Here is a 22,319-nt window from a genome sequence, read left to right on the forward strand (position 1 = left end):
ATATAATCATTGAAGCAAATATGAAATGACATCATGAGGAGGCAACTGGCCAAGTCCAGAATGTGGAAAATTCTTAGGATATATAATCTGATTTCTTCAACAAATAAACTACATACGAAAAAGAAAGAAAAATGGAAGGAAGGAAGAAAAAAGGAAGGGGAACATGAAAAGAGACTTAAGAGACATATTTATCGATCAAATGCAAAGTGGAAAATTTGTTCAGACCGATTCAGATAAATGTGCTATGAAAAGATATTTTGGAAACTATTGGGAAAAACTGAACATGGATTGGGTATTAAATAATATTAAGGAAGTATTGTAAAGGTGTGATAATGAAATCAAGGTTATGTTACAACAAAAGTATTTGTTAGAGATACGTATTAAAGTGCGTACTTACAGGTGAAATGTTATGATGGTTTATTAGAGATTTACTTAAAAGTACATGGGGTGAGGGGAAAGGTTGTGGGAGAATAGGTGAAACAAGATTGATAAAGTGTGATAACAGCTGAAGCTGGGTGATAGACACATGGTTTACTGTTCTATCTGACTCCTTTTTTTGTATGTGTGAAATTTTCTATAAAAAGATTAAGAACAAATACTATGGGAAAGCATGAATCTCTTACCATTCCCAAATGTATGAAGTAACTAGAACATTCTTGCTGTAACACTTTCAGAAGATGGGATCAGGACTGGAGGGGCATCATTTAAGGAGTGGGTGGAGGATGAGGGGCTTCAGGGACAGGAAGGTACAAGAAAAACTGGTTTTGAGTGGTGCTGAAAAGCCAAAGAGGAACACAAGTTTCAAGATGGAAGGAGTATCAACTGTGTCAAGTATTGCAGATGTCAAGAAGGAAGGGATTAAAATGAATACTCCACTAGACATAACTAGGAGGACACTCTTGACCTTGGCGAGATCAAATTCTTAATTTTCTGCGGAGGTGGGATGATAGACAAATTTTCCAAGACTGTCTGTGAAGGACAGGAGAGGTGAAGATCATAATCTTTCTTTTCCCCTCAGAGAAGGAGAAACTTGGGCTTGTTTTTTTTTTATTTTATTTTTTTTTATTTGTTTTGTTTTTAATGCTGAGGGGAAGTTGCCATTTGAGAATGGTTGACGATATAGGTGAAAAGAGTAATGACTGACTGACTTGCAAAGCAAGGACCCTTACTAGGAGAGGGAACATTTAGAACAAATTACATGTACATCCGGCTGAAGCAGAGAGCTTGTTTTTTCTGATCACAGCCAATGTACTTTCCTAGTTTATTGTAACTTCCAACAACTGTTCTGGTGTACATTTTCACTCACAAATCTCACACAACAGATCTATTCATCTCAGTTGTTTTACTGATTGAAGAACCAAGATTTTTTATGACTGCACCTTAGGCATACCTTTTGGTTCTTGAATAAAATTTCTCTTTGTGGCCCACTGGAGGGGTTTTCCCCTAAAAAAATGTTTTTAATTTAAAAAAATGAGAAGCACTACCTCTTCCCTTAGAACTCTTTAGTTTGTTTACTGCACTTGTTACTCAACCTACTCAATCCACAAAAACTTTTCAAGAATTTGTCCCTTTCCTACCATCGCTAACTATAGGATGGTTTAGCTCTGTATTTCCAAATACAGTTACAGTTCCAAAAATTATTATAAACGTTTAGAATCTGAAAAACTCAGTTACATACTGATTACGCTGACCAGCTTACCTCTGAATTCCACGGAGGGATTGAAATAAGGTGTGTAAGAAGGGGGCTATTCAACATGTCAGGGCAAGCTTCTCATTCGCAGGGTTTTCTGGGGGGGACGGATATTTAGGGAGTGGGAAAAGCAAAGGAGAAGAGCAGATAAGCTCTTCTTTCTTAGATTTCAGGGTGAAATGAATGCACCTGACGCTTCTTTCTTAGATTTCAGGGTGAAATGAATGTACCTGACGCCCACGTGGCAGAACGGCTCCGCCAGGTGAGCGAGGCCGGACTGGAGACAGGACGGGACTCTGGGCCATTCAGGAGACTCCGCCCAGTGTAAGCACTCGCGCGCTCCCGTGAGGGCGTGCACGCGTACGCAGTCTTGCATCGCGCAGGGTCGAGCCTGTCAGGCGGGAAATCTCGCGAGATTGGAGACTGGGATGACTGTCGGGAGGAGGGGAGTGGTGTCTGGGAAGGGGGGGGAATCTGGGCAGCGGCCGGGCTCTGTGGCTTCAGGGCTCGGAGAGAGAGAGAGGGAGGGTGGCAAAGAGAGTGAGTCGGTGCCGCCGCCTGCCTAAGGAGAGAGGAGGGGTCCTGCTTGCCTGCGCCCTTCGCGGGCCGAGAGCGCGAGGCACCCGCGAACCTCTGAGGCCTCCAGCCCCTGGGGACCCCGCCCCGCCGGCCGGCCGGCCCGGGGCCTCTCTTCCCTTTGTGAGCGCCCCCTTCCCAGGGGTGGTGGTGGCTGAGGTCTGTGCGTGGGCCCGCCCGCCGAGGGGCCGCGGCGGGGGACCGAGAGGGCCTCGGCTGTGTGAGGACGGGAGGCGGCCGAGGCCCGGGCCGGTTCCCCCGAGGCGGCGGCGGCGGCTCCCGGCACTTCCCCGCGCCATCTTAGCTGAGTCCAAGAGCTGAGGGCGCCTCCTCGACCCCGGTAGTCCCTTCGCCCCCCCCCCCCGCCCCTTGTCGCAGAGCTTGGGCTGGGCGGCTTGCTGGGGCTCCGGGGGGGGGGGCGGCGGTCTGTCGCCTGGCCCCCTCCTCCTCCTCACTCCTCGCCCTCCAGCGTAGCGGCTACCCAAGCGCTGCAGGGGGCTGTGGCTGCCTACTCCGCCCCAGACCTGTCGGCGAAAGGGTAAGGGCACCTCTGCCTTGGGAAAGGGAGACATGGAGGGGGCGGGGAAATTCGGCCCACTTTGGCCGCTGCGCGGAAGAAGGGATGTGGGGGTGGGGTGGGGGAGGGAGACAAGGAGGGTCTGTGATTCTGTGGGTGGGGTGAAGAAGCTGGTGAGCTGGGCGCCCTCCCGTTTTGAGGGGCAAGAGCAATTACATTCCTCTTTCCTGAGGGTTACCGGAAGGGGTGGTAGAAGAGGATGTCTCGAGGAAGGTGTGGCCCTCCTAGGGAGACTGGGTTGATGTGCACCCCGATTTAAAGGCGCGAGGTCCCTTTCCCTTCTGATTCCTCTGCTCCTCCCTCTCCTCCTTTGTAGTGTCTGTGAATTCTTGGGAAGGGAGACCGCTCTGGGTAGTCTACTGGGTGGATTCCCACCCTCCCTCCTTGCTCGGGAAATCTGTATCCCTCTTCTCTAGGGGTGATGGAAGCGTTTCTTTCCCTCAACCCTTCCCCATTCTTTAGTCTACTGCAGTGCTGCAGAAGTCCAAGGCAGTTTCTTCATACACAGGCCCGTGTATACACTGAAGGGAGGGGGAGCAAGAGAGGGAAGTAATGGCGCTTCCCTTAGAAAGGTTACCCCTTTTCCTTTGGTTTTAAATCGATAACGGTACTGGTTTAATACTCTTCCCCTGAGATCTGTCCCTGGGAAGTATGTCTGTTACTGTTGGGGGGCTACGGCCTCTCAAGAGAGACCCTGCCATGTTAGAACAGTTTTGATGTCTCTCTCTTTTCAAAACACTGGGTTGACTTTTTTTGTGTGTGAGCATATTGGGTTTTCGTTAGGATTAAAATAAAATAATTTTGTACTCCCTCATTTCCCTCTTTTTTTTTTTCCTATGACTTTTGTAGTTCTTGAAGAATTATTAAAGATTATTGTATACAGACAGGCTGTCTGATGGACATTCCTTCTCCCTGAGCTGTGAATTTTTAGGGTTAATACTATTTTGTATACATTGAAATCGGAATTTTCCGAAAATGATTAGGTTACAAACCTTTCTGTTGAAAATGCCTTGTTTCTTAATGTAATAAAAATTAATAAAGATTAATTTGCCTAATGATATTGTGATAGGATCTGTATTCTGTAGTCAGTAAGTCGTTTTTCCACTTCTTTTGCTTCATGTCATATTTGTTTAAAACAAATCATCTTATCTGGTTTACAGTAGTACTTGTTGGTTTTGTTTAGTAGAGTAGAAATAAATTAAAAAAAAATTAACATTCTGGAAGTGTGTTGCCAAGTTCTTGTGACCAAAGAGTAGTCTTGAAATCTACAGTTGATACTTTTTTCTTTAAGTATTTAGAGTTACTGATGAAGTGATTTCAAAATGTTCCGTACATGAATATTCATATAATTAAATAACTTTTATACAAAGTGATGAAGGTGACTAAACTAACTACAGAGATCTTGTCTTGACGTTTTACTAGCAAGTTGTATTTGGTGTTTAAGCTTTACTTAGTGGGTGACTTGTTTTTAAATACTTCCAAATGCCATCTGCATATTACATTGTCCATCAGAGCTTTTTTGGTGTTTGTTGTATTTTGAAACCTGTTTTAAGACAGGTATTTAAAGATGTTAGTAGTAGTGGTGTTAAGCATTAATTTAGTTTCTGTCATCTTATTTCATGATTTTAATATAGGGAGACACATTAATGGTATGTTAAATCAGTTTTTATTGTTTTTCCTCAGCAAATGGAATTCTCCTTACTTTATTCTCTTTTGATTTTTATCTGAACTCATTTTAACTTAAACAGCACTTCTCATTTGAATCTTTATTTCATGGCACAAAGCTGCATGTTGTGGTGTGTAGTTTTCCCCTCTTTGGCAAATTGTGAGGTAAAGTCTAATTCCTGTGTTATGGCTTGTTGGTAATTAATTCATAGATACTAGTATGTATAAACCCAAGCATACTGCTCAGTAAAAAGTGACTGTTTTTGTCTTCGAAAGGTGAAGGCAGAGGGGATTTATCAATAAGGGCTACAAAACTTAAGGATGTACACTGGATATAGGTAAACTACTTGCTATATATCAGCATACTAGAACTAAGAGGTACTCTTTAGAACAACTATGAAGAAACCCTTTTCAGTAGTTGGTAGGAATTCGGTTAAAGGTGGTAAAACTATGTTCATGACCAATTAGATAAATTCATTATTAAGGAAAAACTGTCTGCGGGTTATTGCAGGTGAGTTCTGATGCCCCTGTCAGAAAGAGAAACTAAGAGCTGTTAGTCTGAGTTAATTGATTCCAGATTATATGGTACCTCTTGGGTTTCTAGTTATCTACAAAATGGCAGTGTACATCATTTCCTGTTCTTTCACAACTGATTCTCTGAATTCCCTCTTAGTGACTTAATTTTTGGCATTCTGATACCTGATTTGTTAATTTGGTTATAATTCTCATGTTTTATAGATGGAAGAATTTCTAAGAATCAATTGGGTTTAAAGGCTTTGTATAGTCTAGGATTATCTTGACAGTAACTAAATTTCCTTCCAAATTAAAGGATAGTTTCTCAAACAGATTTAAACTGAGAGGTTTTAAAGAAATACAGCAATATACAGGACCAAAAGTATGAGTGAATTGAATAGAAAATAATTATTGTATTTTCTGTAATATATATTTTGGGAGAACTGTAGATGTGGCAGTTAACTGACCATGTTAATATAAAACAAGTTTTCTTTACATCAAGGTATATACATGATATTTGGTCCCATGCTGTGATGCCATCCCAGTAGTAAGAAAGAAACTGATTACTTACAGAATACTAGGACTGAATACTCTTAACTAACCATAAAAAGTGTAATTTATTTTAAGAATTTGCTGGTACTTAGTAGATATGAATACTTAGTAAATCCAGAAGTTATCTAGGGGGCCAACTGTTGGCATTGAAATTAGATTTGAGATTAATCTGTTATTCAAATTAATAAATTCTTTGTTTTTCATTTGACTGCTCTGTATAGTAAAATCATTTTATTTCTCCTCTGTATATCTTTTTGGTTATCAGTAGTCTGTTGTAATAATTGTGCTCATACTGATTTAACCTTTTAGAAATTAGGAGCTTTTTTCTATGTATAAGGTAAGGACTGCTATTCAGTTCAGGATCATATATGAATGCATCTCTTCTAAAAAGTGTCAATTCTGTAGTTAAGTCTTGCATAAAATTGAGATTGTTCCATTAAGCAGAGTGCCAGCGTATGTTCGTCTGCCTTTAGGTTTCTGTACTTGTTCATGGCTGGATTATTTTTTTATATTCTTCAAGATTTCAAATTCTAAAAATGTAAGTGTAAAAGATACAACCCTCTATTCATTCCATTATATTGGATTAAAATATTTTAATTTTAATGATAAAAATTGATATTTAATATCATTAAAGTGTTTCATACCTTTTTAAAAAATCCACATGAATTTAAATGTTGTGTGGAGGGGCTAGAAACAGTTACTTTCAATTGGGATGTTCTTTTAACATTTGGTAACAATTATTTCTGTATCAGTCTCTTCTGTTTGTGCTAGAAGCAGACTTTTTGTTCTGAAATACAGTTTAAGGCTGCATTTTCTTAACTAGTGACAAAATTAAGCGGCCCATAAAAGGTGGAAAGGTTTTTCACAATATAAAAAATTTATGTGGCATGTAAATAAAGTTAATAAAAGTACAGGTTACTAGGTACTTTGCATAATTAATATATAGCCTGTTAAAAATGCCAGTAGCAGTGACATTGTTATAAAAGCATAACTACATTTAATTGGCCTCTAACTTATCTTTAAAGCTGAGAAGGGGCTGAATTTTCTTTTTGATAAAATTATTCAATATGATTATGTTGTGCAGATTCAGAAGTAGATGAATTACTTCATTTAGAAAGACATGCAAAGTTTAGTTTCTGAGAAAAACATCAACAGATACTGGAATGGAACAAAATATTCGGGTCTGCAGCCACCAATAATACAACTGTCACTTAATATATCTTAATTTTACCATTTATTAGCTGTGTAACTTCTTTATATAACATTTTTAAGCCTCACTTTCCCTGTCTATAAAATGAAAATAATGCCTACTTTATAAGGTTGCTAGGTTTAAATGGGATAACCCTTGTTAAGTACCTAATGTATTGTTTGATACATAGTAAGCACCCAGTAAGTTGTTGGCTGTCACATATTAGCCACTTAATAAATGTTTACAAATGAAAATAGTGAGTCTAATATTTAAGAATGAATTACATTCCATAATTTTGATTTGAAGTTGGATTTATACATTTGGAGCTCAACGTATATTTTTTAAAGAAATGGTTCGAATTTCTAACCAAGAATAGCTTACAAACTTTTTTGTACCTGAAATGGACTACTATGTAGTTCTATAAGAGATTTTCTTTTTCCTTTGCTGGATGTAAAACCTGTCCTAAAGAACAAAATTTCCTTCCTCTTTGGTACTTCATTTGTTTATTTAAGTGTTTTGCTATCATACTTCTACTTCCTGGAACTCTTTTCACCATCCCTGGCTTTGAGGGAATCCAAAGTACTCATGTTCTCCTAAGCGGTTTTTTTTAGGTATGTTTTGTAGGTATGTCTCATCTTGAAAGTGCTTTATATTCCACAATATATTAATTCAGCAAATGTTAAGTGATGATTACATGCCAATAAGGTTTGGTCCCTGCCCTGGAGGAATTCTGTCTTCTCACTTTTTCCACTTCCTAAATAGTTTTCTCAAACCAGATATTCAGAGGAAAGCAAGGATCTTCCTGTGGTTGTCAGTTCCTCTAAGCCAGTGCTTTTCAAACTTCAGGTTGTGACCCATTAGTGACTTGTCAGTTCAATTTACTGGGTCACAACACCAATTTTTTTAAATAAAAAATAATGGGAAATACCAGAGTGTGTTGTGTAAGTAAGGGTGAGCATTGTAATGGGAAACTTTTTTTGGCTTTATTTTTATGTGTTCTGGGTACACAGATAAATTTTTTTGAAGTTTCTTTTTGAACTCATGCTTTTTACTTCTAACTGCATATTTCTGAAGTATGAATATGCTTGTTTTTTCTTTTTCTTTCAACAATTCTCCTTTCAATCTCTCCTGATTCTAGTCTCTAGTCTATTTGTTAGTTATGTTGCACATATTTACCGTTTCTAGGTCTCAAAGCTTGTTGGGGTACTGATAGGTCCTGGGCAGGATACCAGCAGTTTTGGGTATGATGATAACTTCTGAGGTTTTTATATTGGGGAGCATGTTATCACATGCTCTAATGTCACGTCTTATGTATGTGAGGGCAATTTCTCATGAATTGCAGGATTTATTTTAAAAAAAGAAAACTTTATTTGGAGCATAATAAGAAAATATCTTTTATTTTTATTTGAGTCATATATAGATTTAATTTTAAACTATTAATTGCACTATATATATGTTTGTTTATTTGTTTGTTTGTTTTTTTGCGGTACGCGGGCCTCTCACTGTTGTGGCCTCTCCTGTTGCGGAGCACAGGCTCCGGACGCGCAGGCTCAGCGGCCACGGCTCACGGGTCCAGCCGCTCCGCGGCATGTGGGATCTTCCCAGACCGGGACATGAACCCGTGTCTCCTGCATCGGCAGGCGGACTCTCAACCACTGCGCCGCCCTATTAAGTATTTTTAAAAAATTTCAGTGTGCTTCAGTGCATTACATCTAATGATATCCTTATATTTTGGTTGATGTTTTTAGTTCACTTATGGTGGTAGTTACGAGTCTCTAGTTTGTATTTTGGACTGATTTTTTCCAGTTTGTTTCCACTGAAGCAGAGAAAGGTTTTAGAAAAAGTTGATGAACAGCATTACTAAACAAGGTCAAGGTTTTTCCTTTTTTACACTTGGGAATTTAGTGTCACTCAAAATTGGAAAACTTGTCTCTTTGCCAAAAGCATCCATATTTTTGATTGTAAAGACTAAAATTACTTATTAACCTATAATGGTACTTGATAAGGAAACTTTACTCTTCACTGTTGCACTCTGTATAGTATGTGTTACAGTATTTAATATACTGCGGTTAAGGAAGCTCATGCTGTGTAAATGGTAGATGATGATTGTGATGTTTTTTATAGGGAACATCACATTATTGGAGTACGGTATTTCAGTTGGTTTTGTTTCTTACAATTCAAGGGTTTTGAGTCCTGGGGGCGCAGTATAATGTGCTCACTCTCAGATTCTTTACTTTGACATATGTGCTTGTTACTGATGATAATTTTTCCATTACCCAGAAAAGCACAAGTAATTTGAAAATACCGTAATGAAAAGATCCTTTTATCTTTAGTTTAGATACTGACAAAATATTTTTGTGTATTATGTGTGAAAGTTCAGTTCTATGAAATAATGCCATAAAACTTAAATCAAGAGTAAAAAGATTTTAAGGAAAAGATGGGAAAATTTTCTATTTAGGAAAGAAATGTTCTGTAGTAGAGAAACTTGAATGCTAGCAATAGAAAGTATAGAATTTGGATATTTCTTTGTTTATGTGGCATTTTGATTGAACTGATTATGCATATGCATACAAATGTATGGTAAACTGGTTGGAGAGGTCCACTGCCTTCAAGAATAGCATGGTTTTAGGGGAAAACAAAAATATTGATCCACGAATTTTGATTTTGTAATATGTATTAGATAATTTGATAAATTAGAAGAATAAGTTTCACAAGAGAGTTTATTACCGTAGTAAATGATGTTATACCAAAATCCTAAATAATGCATTGTTACCAAATGAATTTTTTTCTTTCTCTGGTTGAATACATGTGAAATACGTGTTGTTTATTATTTGATAATCAAATAAATGATAAGGGTGGTGGGCTTTTTAAAATTTGTTTTTTGTTTTCTTTCTGCATTTAGTAGTTTCAGTATCAGAAGTGAATTAGATTTTGTGTCTTTAAGGAAGACCAAATGTGATTTTTTTGCAATTGTTTTTTTCAGTCAACAAGAATGAACCTATGTTGGAAGTTAAATGTTTTGAGAACTTTAAATAGGAATCAAATAAAGAACTTTCATTTTTATTTATCAGATTTGAAATGTAGATGTATTAATAATGTATCATTCTCTCAAAAATTTAAGTTGGAGACTTAGTCTCCTAACATTTTACAGTCTGTCTACTCTAAAGAACTAAATTTAACAAGACATCTGGTTAATTTAAGAGCCTTGTAAATACACATTTTCTTTCAACCTTCCTGGAGATGGCATGGAATATATTAGGGGAGGAATGGTGAAATAGATACAGTAAGCAAACATCGAAAATGCGTTTTATGATTATCTTTGAGGTGGTAAATCCAGTCATTAACAATATAATGGTTCTGCTTTTGACGTACGACATGTTTATTAAATAATACAAAAACTGTCTAATTGTTTTTGACAATTAATATATTAAGGTACACCACCATTCTGTTTTTTTTAACATGAATTATATTGGATTAATATTAGGTGAAATGGTATCCCAAATTTTAGTATCTATTATTCTACTTTATCTCATTCAAGTGGCATTGTGATATGAGATTATAACATTTTTCTTTTGAAAAAGTGTTCTTTGTTAAATTCTTTTGAAGCATAGTCATTAAGCTCTTTGGTTTACTCATATTTGGTTTAAGCTTAATATAGAAATCAATTTCAGTTTAACACTTTGAGATACATAGGTTATAATTTATGATCTGTCGGTATGTACTATGAAAACACCAAATCAAAATAGTGATTGATGGAATTTGAATTTAAAGACTACCAGTATAACCATTATCTACATAGCTTTAGTATCAAAATAAGATTGTCATAACACATGTACTTATCATGTATCTTTTGAGTGCTGCATTCTAGGCACTGTACTTATCAAAATAGGTTCAGTGATGACACATCTATTTATTATACATTTTTGACTGCTATTTGCTAGATACTGTGTTGGGATACAGAAATGAGTACAATTTAATCTCTCCTGTTTTTTCAGTTCAACAGGGATACGGACTTGCAAATAAATATATCATACAATAATGCAATGCAAAGTTTCGAAAACATGACAGTGTTGACATTTTAGGTAGGATAATTTATTGTGTGGATTTGTGCTGTGTATTATTAGATATTTTGAAGCATCCCTGGCCTTTACCCATTAGATGCCAGAAGCACTCCCTCTCCCCAGTTGTGACAATTAAAAATGTCTCCAGATATTGGCAAAAGTCCCCTGGGGAGTAAAATCACCTGTTATTGAGACTCACTGGTGTAGTGAATACTAAGGTACAAAGAACTGTCATCAGACAAGTGAAATAAAGTGAAGGGATGTTTAGGTGGAATGACCCCTAAGGGAGTGCAGTTTTATATGGGTCTTGAAGAAAAGTAGGAGTGGAAAGGGAATTATATACCTGAGAGCATGAAAGATCAATGTCTATGAATGTAATTAGTAATAGTTTGTGGCTATAGGCTATTTATGTGGTTTGGGATGGAAATTCAGTATAATGAAGCTGAAAAACTACTTTGGGGCCAAAAGTTTTTTTTATTTTAATTTGATTTTATTTATTTTTTTATACAGCAGGTCCTCATCAGTTTTATACACATCAGTGTGTACATGTCAATCCCAATCGCCCAATTCATCACCCCCCCACCCCCACACCCCCACCTCTTTCCCCCCTTGTTAGTTCTCTACATCTGTGTCTCAATTTCTGCCCTGCAAACCGGTTCATCTGTACCATTTTTCTAGGTTCCACATATATGCGTTAATATACGATATTTGTTTTTCTCTTTCTGACTTCACTCTGTATGACAGTCTCCAGATCCATCCACGTCTCTATAGATGACCCAATTTTGTTCTTTTTTATGGCTGAGTAATATTCCATTGTATATATGTACCACATCTTCTTTATCCATTCATCTGTTGATGGGCATTTAGGTTGCTTCCATGACCTGGCTATTGTAAATAGTGCTGCAGTGAACATTGGGGTGCATGTGTCTTTTTGAATTATGGTTTTCTCTGGCTATATGCCCAGGAGTGGGATTGCTGGATCATATGGTAATTCAACTTTCAGTTTTTTAAGGAACCTCCATACTGTTCTCCATAGTGGCTGTATCAATTTACATTCCCACCAACAGTGCAAGTGCGTTCCCTTTTCTCCACACCCTCTCCAGGATTTGTTGTGTGTGGATTTTCTGATGATGCCCATTCCAACTGGTGTGAGGTGATACCTCGTAGTTTTGATTTGCATTTCTCTAATAATTAGTGATGTTGAGCAGCTTTTCATGTGCTTCTTGGCCATCTGTATATCTTCTTTGGGGAAATGTCTATTTAGGTCTTCTGCCCATTTTTGGATTGGGTTGTTTGTCTCTTTAATATTGAGCTGCATGAGCTGTTTATATATTTTGGAGATTAATCCTTTGTCTGTTGATTTCGTTTGCAAATATTTTCTCCCATATTGAGGGTTGTCTTTTCGTCTTGTTTATGGTTTCCTTTGCTGTGCAAAAGCTGTTAAGTTTTATTAGGTCCCATTTGTTTACTTTTGTTTTTATTTCCATTACTCTAGGAGGTGGATCAAAAAAGATCTTGCTGTGATCTATATCAAAGAGTGTTCTTCCTATGTTTTCCTCTAAGAGTTTTATAGAGTCTGGTCTTACATTTAGGTCTCTAATCCATTTTGAGTTTATTTTTGTGTATGGTGTTAGGGAGTGTTCTAATTTCATTCTTTTACATGTACCTGTCCAGTTTTCCCAGCACCACTTATTGAAGAGAATGTCTTTTCTCCATTGTATGTCCTTGGCTCTTTTGTCATAGATTAGTTGACCATAGGTGCGTGGGTTTATCTCTGGGCTTTCTGTCTTGTTCCATTGATCTATGTTTCTGTTTTTGTGCCAGTACCATATTGTCTTGATTACTGTAGCTTTGTAGTATAGTCTGAAGTCAGGGAGTCTGATTCCTCCAGCTCCATTTTTTTCCCTCAAGACTGCTTTGGCTATTCGGGGTCTTTTGTGTCTCCATACAGATTTTAAGATTTTTGGTTCTAGTTCCATTAAAAATGCCATTGGTAATTTGATAGGGATTGCATTGAATCTGTAGATTGCTTTGGGTAGTATAGTCATGTTCACAATATTGATTCTTCCAATCCAAGAACATGGTATATCTCTCCATCTGTTGGTATCATCTTTAATTTCTTTCATCAGTGTCTTATAGTTTTCTGGTCTTTTGTCTCACTAGGTAGGTTTCTTCCTAGGTATTTTATTCTTTTTGTTGCAGTGGTAAATGGGAGTGTTTCCTTAATTTCTCTTTCAGATTTTTCATCATTAGCGTATAGGAATGCAAGAGATTTCTGTACATTAATTTTGTATCCTGCAACTTTACCAAATTCATTGATTAGCTCTAGTAGTTTTCTGGTGGCATCTTTAGGATTCTCTATGTATAGTATCATGTCATCTGCAAACAATGGCAGTTTTACTTCTTCTTTTCCAATTTGTATTCCTTTTATTTCTTTTTCTTCTCTGATTGCCATGGCTAGGACTTCCAAAACTATGTTGAATAATAGTGGTGAGAGTGGACATCCTTGTCTTGTTCCTGATCTTAGAGGAAATGCTTTCAGTTTTTCACCATTGAGAATGATGTTTGCTGTGCGTTTGTTGTATATGACCTTTATTACGTTGAGGTAGGTTCCCTCTATGCCCACTTTCTGGAGAGTTTTTATCATAAATGGGTGTTGAATTTTGTCAAAAGCTTTTTCTGCAACTATTGAGATGATCATATGGTTTTTCTTCTTCAGTTTGTTAAAATGGTGTATCACATTGATTGATTTGCTTATATTGAAGAATCCTTGCATCCCTGGGATAAATCTCACTTGATCATGGTATATGATCCTTTTAATGTGTTGTTAGATTCTGTTTGCTAGTATTTTGTTGAGGATTTTTGCATCTATACTCATCAGTGATATTGGTCTGTAATTTTCTTTTTTTGTAGTGTCTTTGTCTGGTTTTGGTATCAGGGTGATGGTGGCCTCATAGAATGAGTTTGGGAGTGTTCCTTCCTCCGCAGTTTTTTGGAAGAGTTTGAGAAGGATGAGTCTTAGCTCTTCTCTAAATGTTTGATAAAATTCACTTGTGAAGCCATCTGGTCCTGGACTTTTGTTTGTTGGAAGATTTTTAATCACAGTTTCAATTTCATGACTTGTGATTGGTCTGTTCATATTTTCCATTTCTTCCTGGTTCCGTCTTGGAAGGTTATACCTTTCTAAGAATTTGTCCATTTCTTCCAGGTTGTCCATTTTATTGGCATAGAGTTGCTTGTAGTAGTCTCTTAGGATGCTTTGTATTTCTGCAGTGTCTGTTGTAAATTCTCCTTTTTCATTTCCAATTTTATTGATTTGAGTCCTCTCCCTCTTTTTCTTGATGAGTCTGGCTAATGGTTTATCAATTTTGTTTATCTTCTCAAAGAACCAGCTTTTAGTTTTATTGATCCTTGCTATTGTTTTCTTTGTTTCTGTTTCATTTATTTCTGCTCTGATCTTCATGATTTCTTTCCTTCTGCTAAGTTTGGGTTTTGTTTGTTCTTCTTTATCTAGTTCCTTTAGGTGTAAGGTTAGATTGTTTATTTGAGATTTTTCTTGTTTCTTGAGGTAGGTTTCTATAGCTATAAATTTCTCTCTTAGAACTGCTTTTGCTGCATCCCATAGGTTTTGGATCATCGTATTTTCATTGTCATTTGTCTCTAGGTATTTTTTATTTCCTCTTTGATTTCTTCAGTGATCTCTTGGTTATTTAGTAACGTATTGTTTAGCCTCCATGTTTTTGTGTTTTTTACGTTTTTTTCCCTGTAATTCATTTCTAATCTGATAGCGTTGTGGTCAGAAAAGATGCTTGATATGATTTCAATTTTCTTAAATTTATTGTGGCTTGATTGGTGACCCAAGATGTGATCTATCCTGGAGAATGTTCCGTGCGCACTTGAGAAGAAAGTGTAATCTGCTGTTTCTGGATGGAATGTCCTATGAACATCAGTTAAATCTGTCTGGTCTATTGTGTCATTTAAAGCTTCTGTTTCCTTATTTATTTTCATTTTGGATGATCTGTCCATTGGTGTAAATGAGGTGTTAAAGTCCCCCACTATTATTGTGTTACCATCGATTTTCTCTTTTATAGCTGTTAGCAGTTGCCTTATGTGTTGAGGTGCTCCTGTGTTGTGTGCATATATATTTATAATTGTTATATCTTCTTCTTGGATTGATCCCTTGATCATTATGTAGTGTCCTTCCTTGTCTCTTGTAACATTCTTTAAAGTCCATTTTATCTGATATGAGTATTGCTAGTCCAGCTTTCTTTTGATTTCCATTTGCATGGAATATCTTTTTCCATCCCCACACTTTCAGTCTGTATGTGTCCTTAGGTCTGAAGTGGGTCTCTTGTAGACAGCATATAGATGGATCTTGTTTTTGTATCCATTCAGCAAGCCTGTGTCTTTTGGTTGGAGCATTTAATCCATTCACATTTAAGGTAATTATCAATATATGTTCCTATGACCATTTTCTTAATTGTTTTGGGTTTGTTTTGTAGGTCCTTTTTCTTCTCTTCTGTTTCCCACTTAGAGAAGTTCCTTTAGCATTTGTTGTAGAGCTGGTTTGGCGGTGCTGAATTCTCTTAGCTTTTGCTTGTCTGTAAAGCTTTTGATTTCTCCATCGAATCTGAATGAGATCCTTGCCGGGTAGAATAATCTTGGTTGTAGGTTCTTCCCTTTCATCACTTTAAGTATATCATGCCACTCCCTTCTGGCTTGTAGAGTTTCTGCTGAGAAATCAGCTGTTAACCTTATTGGAGTTCCCTTGTATGTTATTTGTCATTTTTCCCTTGCTGCTTTCAATAATTTTTCTTTGTCTTTAATTTTTGCCAGTTTGATTACTATGTGGCTTGGCGTGTTTCTCCTTGGGTTTATCCTGTATGGGACTCTCTGCGCTTCCTGGACTTGGGTGGCTATTTCCTTTCCCATGTTAGGGAAGTTTTTGATTATAATCTCTTCAAATATTTTCTCGGGTCCTTTCTCTCTCTCTTCTTCTTCTGGGACCCCTATAATGTGAATGTTGTTGCGTTTAATGTTGTCCCAGAGGTCTCTTAGGCTGTCTTCATTTCTTTTCATTCTTTTTTCTTTATTCTGTTCCGTGGCAGTGAATTCCACCATTCTGTCTTCCAGGTCACTTATCCGTTCTTCTGTCTCAGTTATTCTGCTATTGATTCCTTCTAAATGAAATGTAGATTTCATTTCAGTTATTGTATTGTTCATCTCTGTTTGTTCTTTAATTCTTCTAGGTCTTTGTTAAACATTTCTTGCATCTTCTCGATCTTTGCCTCCATTCTTTTCCCGAGGTCCTGGATCATCTTCACTATCATTCTGAATTTTTTTTCTGGAAGGTTGCCTATCTCCACTTCATTTAGTTGTTTTTCTGGGGTTTTATCTTGTTCCTTCATCTGGTACATAGCCCTCTGCCTTTTCATCTTGTCTATCTTTCTGTGAATGTGGTTTTTGTTCCACAGGCTGCAGGATTGTAATTCTTCTTGCTTCTGCTGTCTGCCCTCTGGGGGCCATATCTTTTTAACTGTTTAATTGAGGCATAATTAATGCAGCAAAGTGTATAAATATTAAGTGTAAGCTTGTTGAATTTTTGCAGATGTATATTCTCATGTAGCCACCGTGCACAACAACATATGGAACATTTCTAGCATCTCTTACGTTTCTTGAAGGGCCGTTGCTGTGCTCCTATTTGATGTGAAAATCATATAAAAGCAGGGGTGTGGTATCATCAGATTTGTGTTTTAAAAAGATTACTCTGGAGTTGTGGAGAATAGATGGGCAAAAATTACATATAGGGGGTTTGGTTATAAGGTTATTAGAGAAGTCTAAATAAGGAGTAGAGCTGACATGATGGATTTTAGAGAGACTAAGGTGGAAATATTGATGGAATCAAGGGTTTACTAGAGGTAAGGGACAGCATATGTTGAGAATGACTCTTGGTAACAAGCAGTTCAAAGATTTCAGTGACTTTTAACAGGACAAACATTTTTTGCTTGACATGATGTATGTGTAGTGTGGGTTTGTGGGGGATTCTGTTTGATCTCACTACGTAGGGTCTCAGACTGATGGAGGCTCCATCACATGGTTCCATGATCTCCGTGGCAATGGGAAGGAGACTGTTGCTAATAACTTATTGGCTCTTAAAGTGTCTACCTAGAAGAGGGTCATGTCGTTTTGGCTTATTGTTCATTGGCCAAAGCAAGTCATATGGTCTTAAGAGATTTCACAGAGAGGGTAAGAAAGTGCAGTATGTCCTGAAGGGGAGAACTGAAATATTTCAGCTATGGTAAATATATGTCGTTTTGATTTACAGCTTATTTAGTCAGTTAAAAAGTGAATAATATTGAAATTTATGGTAAGAATTTTAGTAGTAACAAGAGCCACCATTTATTGAGCATTTACTGTGTGCCAGGTACTATTTATGTATTTTAAGATATATTTTTCATTTCAGTTTTTTACAACATCCCTGGAAGGTAGATGGCAGTTGCATTTTATAGAGGGGAAACTGATGCTCATGAGGTTAAATAACTTAAGATCACATAGCCAGGAGTATATGTAAAGCCTGAGCTAGTTGTACTCTATTTGGTTGAGTAGAACCTTCTTGGCAGTAGGGTAGAAGGAGGGAAAAAAACCCAAAACCTCTTTGATTGAATAATCAATCAAATATTGTTAATTCGACTTGTTGTTAATTAGGCTTAAATGACTTAACAGTGGTATTGTTCTTGTAAATAACATTTTGTCCTCCAAGATTTTTCTGAAATTTCACAAGTGTAGACTATTTAATTGCATTTTAAAGATTCACAGATTAGAAGCTGCTGTTTGTTATTCATTTATTCTGTTTTTTACCGCCTTCTGTCTGATTCCTGCGTATATTGCTCTACTTAACCTGTTCTCTAATTTTTTTTAAAATAAATTTATTTATTTATTTTTGGCTGCGTTGGGTCTTCGTTGCTGTGCGCGGACTTCCTCTTGTTGCGGCAATCGGGGGCTACTGTTTGTTGCAGTGCATGGGCTTCTCATTGCAGTGACTTCTCTTATTGCAGTGGCTTCTCTTATTGCGGTGGCTTCTCTTGTTGCGGAGCATGGGCTCTAGGCTCGTGGGCTTCAGTAGCTGTGGCTCGAAGGCTCTAGACCGCAGGCTCAGTAGTTGTGGTGCACGGGGTTAGTTTCTCCGTGGCACGTGGCATCTTCCCAGACCACGGCTCGAACCCGTGTTTCCTGCATTGGCAGGCAGATTTTTAATCACTGCGCCACCAGGGAAGCCCTTGTCTAATTTTTTGATTGTGAGAATCTTTCGTCAGTTCTTTGTGTGTGAAATTCTAGTGTATGTGATTTATCTCTCTATTACTACCCTTAGTGAGAATTTCCTTTCAGGTATGTGAATTGCTAGTCATGGGGATGTTGGTAATTAGAATAAGAGGGAGTCTGGCTGTTGGGAATAGAAAATTCAAGTAGAAGGCTGAGTCAGGAGTAGGGATTTTTGTAAGAAAACCTTAGGAAAGATTAAAGGAAACAAGTAAATCTGATCTGTAAAACTGTCTTCTTACCTCCATTGGAAGGAAAGGGCTTATTTTTGAGAAGCTGACAGTACTTCAACTTGAAGTTAATGGGCAGAGCTAAAGCTCTCTGTAGTGGGCAAGGTCTGTGAAAAATAAGTTAGTCAAAGCATTTCCATCATCCAAGCTGTCCTTGCATCCTTGGACCATGGTTGGCCTTTGGAAAATCAACTTTTGCCTTAAAAATTTTAAAGTCCTCAAATAATGGAAAAAAGTTAAATTGTTTAGAATAAGTTGTAACAATACATGATATAAAATTGAGAAGGTACAAAAAGATGGGACTTTCCTCGCCGTCCAGTGGTTAAGACTCTGAGGTTCCACTGCAGGGGGTGTGGGTTCCATCCCTGCTCGGGGAACTAAGATCCCACGTACCACGAGGCGCGGCCAAAAAAAAAAAGAGAGAAAAAAGAAAAATACATAGTTAGCAAATTAACTGTATGGTGTGCATAGCTAATATTGGATATATAAATGTTATTAGTATTCTCTTAGTCATTTAGTGTGTCCATAAACATATGAAAAAAAGTTTCTAAGAGCATAAATCTACTTGTGACGTCAGTCCTCCTGACCCTGTTTTCTTTTTTATATCTCAAGTGCCTAAAACATCAATTTGTTTATTAGGTAGATTTTCAGGGAGCAGGACTTTGACTCTCAGAGAGGGAGACTCTCTCTCTGTTTGCAAAACACTGTGTTCAGTGTTAGAAAAAAAAATGTTCATAAAAGACAGGTTTAGAATTCACAAAAATAAATTCATGTGTGGTCCTTTATGCCCTCTGTTTCTTTGTAATACTTAACACTATTTACCATCTCCTTCCTTCTTAAAAATTTTATTTTACTGATTCTTCTTTCTGACTGCCCCTAACTGTAGATGTCTCAGCAGTTGATACTTTTCTTTCTCTCTCTGCTCCTCTTTCTCTCTCTCCTCTTTCCAGTGCCTCTCCCATCCCCATCCTATATGCCCAACTGCCTGTCTGAGATGTCTTGTACTTCTTGGATATCTATAGGCACATCAGGTTCAACACATCTAAAATGAACTCATCTTTTTCATCCTCTTTCGCAAAAGGTTCCCCTTATTTACCCACCTGCTTCAATGCTAATAACACTTTTTTTTAAAGTCAGCTTACTTTACCAAGGTATAATTTACTTGCAGTAAAATTCACACATTTTTAGCGTAGAGATCAATGGCTGTAACCATCAACCTAGTGAAGATGTAGAACAGTTCTATTTCATCTGAAAATTCCCTAGCAATCAGTCTCATTCCACTCTTATTCTTAGGCAGCCAGTGATGTGATTTCTGTTACTATGAATTAGATTTGTCTTTCCTAGAGTTTCGTAGAAATGGAATCACACAATATGTGGTTTTGTGCTTGGCTTCTTTCTCTTGGCATAATGTCTGTGATACTTAGCCATTTTGTTGCGTGTATCAGCAGTTCATTTCTTCTGTTCCTTAGTAATATTCCTGAGTTTGGATATACCATAATATATTAATTCACTTGATTGATATTTGAATCTTTTCCAGTTTTTGACTTTTTTTTTTTTTTTTTTTTTTTGCGGTAAGTGGGCCTCTCACTGTTGTGGCCTCTCCCGTTGCGGAGCACAGGCTCCGGACGCACAGGCTCAGCGGCCATGGCTCACGGGCCCAGCCGCTCCGCGGCATGTAGGATCTTTCTGGACCGGGGCACGAACCCACGTCCCTTGCATCGGCAGGCGGACTCTCAACCACTGCGCCACCAGGGAAGCCCTGTTTTGATTCTTTTAATCTCTTTCCTCACCTATATTCATCCAACAGATTGTGAAGTCATGGGGTTTCTTCCTTTGAAATATGTTTAACCCTTTGTTCTCTTTTCCAGGGATCTTTTTTTTTTTTTTGCGGTACGCGGGCCTCTCACTGTTGTGGCCTCTTCCGCTGCGGAGCACAGGCTCCGGACGCGCAGGCTCAGTGACCATGGCTCACGGGCCCAGCCGCTCCACGGCATGCGGGATCTTCCCGGACCGGGGCACGAACCCGCGTCCCCTGCATTGGCAGGCGGACCCTCAACCACTGCGCCACCAGGGAAGCCTTTTTCCAGGGATCTTTAACAGTGTTGTGAGAAGCTTTTTTTTTTTTTCCTGAAGCCTTATTTTAGGAGTAAGGGATAGAAGGGTGATTATGCAAATGGAGTCCTTGCTGAGTGAGGTTTATAGTCAGGTGGAAATGCTGACTGAAATTGGTGAGAAGATGGTACTGACATTGAAGGATGGGGAAAAGGAATGTTGCTGTGAATGCTCTCTATCCCTGGTAAAGCACTGTTTTAGTCCCTGTTTTTGTTGGTAGGTTGAGATTGCCATTTTTTAGCTTGTTTTGATTTTTGTTTTGTTGTATATTCATGGGTATATATGTAGTGTGAGTGGTGAAAAAGAAAGGTTTTTTTCACGGATATTCTCATTATGTGACTACTTAACCCGGGCCTTGGCTTCATCATCGGTAAAATGGGGATAATAATTAATACCTGTCACATAGCGTTGTTAAGAAGATCAGGTGCATTATTATATGTAAAGCTCTTAGAACAGTACCTGGCATGTTGTGTTCTATCAGTGTTAGCTAGTATGATTACCTTAATTCTAAGTTACTTAAAAGGCTGTCTTTTTCTCTCCCATTTCAGTTCCTCTTACATATTAATGTAAGATTTATCTCCTAACACACCACTCTTTGGCTACCTGTTCAAAGCTATAAAGCTGCTGTATTATTTGGCAACTATTTGTGTGTCCTTTTTTTCAATTGTGGTAAAATATACAAACAGTAAAGTGTACAAATTAAATTTTACAAATGTATCTACCACTCAGACTAAGCTATAAAAGTTTCTAACATTACAGAAGCTTCCCTCTTGTCTCTTTCCCTTCAGTAACCACTCCTCCCACATCTGTTTTGACTTCTTTACCATAGATTATTTTTGCAAATATGTCCTTTTTAATTTTTCATTTATTTTTAAAAATATTTATTTATTTGGCTGCGTCGGGTCTTAGTTGTGGCAGGCGGGATCTTTTGTCATGGTGAGCAGGCTCTCTAGTTGTGGCGTGTGGACTCAGTAGTTGTGGTACATGGGCTTAGTTGCCCCGTGGCATGTGGGATCTTAGTTCCCTGAGCAAGGATCGAACTTGCATCCCCTGCATTGGAAGGCGGATTCTTAACCACTGGACTACCAGGGAAGTCTCTGTCCTTTTTTAAATTGAGGTGTAATTGACATACTAGTATCAGGTGTACAACATGATTTGATAGCTGTATGTATTGTGAAATCATCACTGCAGTAATTCTAGTTAACAGTTGTCACCATACATAGTTACAGATCGTTTTTCTTGTAATGAAAACTTTTAACATCTACTCTCTTAGCAACTTTCAAGTATGCAATACAATATTATTAACTAGTCACTCTGCTGTACATTACATCCCTATGACATTTGTTTTATAACTGGAAGTTTGTACCTTTTGACCCACTTCACCCATTTTATCCACCCGCAGCCCCTGCCTCTCGCACCTGCCAATCTATTATGTGTATCTAGAGCTCCGCCCCACACCCCAATTCCACATATAAGTGAGATCACATGGTATTTGTCTTTCTCTGTCTGACTTATTTCACTTAGGGTCCATCCCTGTTGTTGCAAATGGCAGGATTTTCTTGTCTTTTTATGGCTGAATAATACTCCATTTTATATATGTGTGTATGTATGTATCGCACATTTTCTTTATCCATTCATTAATTGATGGACACTTAGGTTGTTTCCGTTATCTTGGCTGTTGTAAATGTTGCAGTGAACGTGGAGATGCATATATCTTGTAGTATTTTCATTTTCTTCAGATAAATACCCAGAAGTGGAATTGCTGGATCGTATGGTAGTTCTCTTTTTAATTTTTTAGAACCTCTGTACAGTTTTCCATAGGCTGCCTCAATTTACA

At 37.9% G+C, this 22,319-nt stretch overlaps 1 protein-coding gene across 1 annotated transcript in view; it reads left to right on the top strand.

The window, feature by feature from the left end:
• The first annotated feature begins 2,163 nt into the window (after positions 1-2,163).
• The window catches only part of TAOK1 (TAO kinase 1), a 153,748-nt gene continuing 133,592 nt past the window's right edge, over positions 2,164-22,319 (top strand). Inside the window, exon 1 of the mRNA XM_082860880.1 lies at positions 2,164-2,804. The gene's annotated coding sequence lies outside the window, so the exon portion shown is untranslated. The remainder of the gene's footprint in view (positions 2,805-22,319) is intronic.

The sequence above is a fragment of the Leucopleurus acutus genome (genome assembly GCF_964270905.1).
Source record: "Leucopleurus acutus genome assembly, chromosome: 19".
In the NCBI taxonomy this organism is placed as follows: Eukaryota; Metazoa; Chordata; class Mammalia; order Artiodactyla; family Delphinidae; genus Leucopleurus; species Leucopleurus acutus.